This window comes from Nomascus leucogenys, chromosome 15 (assembly GCF_006542625.1).
Source record: "Nomascus leucogenys isolate Asia chromosome 15, Asia_NLE_v1, whole genome shotgun sequence".
NCBI lineage: Eukaryota > Metazoa > Chordata > Mammalia > Primates > Hylobatidae > Nomascus > Nomascus leucogenys.
Window position 1 is genome coordinate 20165155 of NC_044395.1, and position 971 is coordinate 20166125.

A 971-nucleotide genomic window follows, 5' to 3' on the forward strand; every position below is an offset into this window, starting at 1 on the left:
CATGCTCAGCACTGGAGACATGCCTTTAAATTTGGTTTTCTCTTCCTAGTAGCACTATTTACAGTAGCCAAAAGGGGAAACAACCAAATGTCGATCAACAAATGAATGGATAAACAAAATGTAGTACATACGTACAACGGAATATTATTCAGTCTTAAAAATGAAGGAAAATTCTGACAAATGCTACAGTATGGATGAACATTAAAGATATATGCTAAGTGAAATAAGCCAGACAGAAAAGGACAAATGCTGCATGTTCCCACTTACATGAGCTACCTAAAATAGTCAAATTCAGAAGGACAGAAAATACAACGGTGGTTGCCATGGGCCAAGGACAGAAGCGAATGGGGAGTTATTGTTTAATAGGTACCAAGTTTCTTTTTGGAATGTTAAAAATGTGCCAGAGATGGATCATGATGAGGGTTTCACAACATTGTAAATTACTTAATATCACGGAATTGTACGCTTAAAAATGGTTTATAGCTGGGTGTGGTGCTGCACGCTGGTGATCCCAGCTACGTAGGAGGCTGAGTCAGGAGAATCACTTGAACCCAGGAGGCAGAGGTTGCAATGAGCTGAGATCATGCCACTGCACTCCAGTCTTGGTGACAGAGTGAGACTGTCTCAAAAAATAAAATAAAATAATGCCAGGCATGGTGGCTCACACCTGTAATCCCCGCACTTTGGGAGGCCAAGGTGGGCAGATCACCTAAGGTCAGGAGTTCGAGACCAGCCTGGTCAAACAGATAGTGAAACCCCATCTCTGCTAAAAAATACAAAAATCAGCTGGGCATGGTGGTGGGCACCTGTAATCCCAGCTACTTGGGAGGCTGAGGCAGGAGAATCGCTTGAACCTTGGAGGGGGAGGTTGCAGTAAGCCAAGATCACATCATTGCACTCCAGTCTGGGCAACAAGAGCAAAACTCTATCTCAAAAATAAAATAAAATAATAAAATGGCTTAAATGGTAAA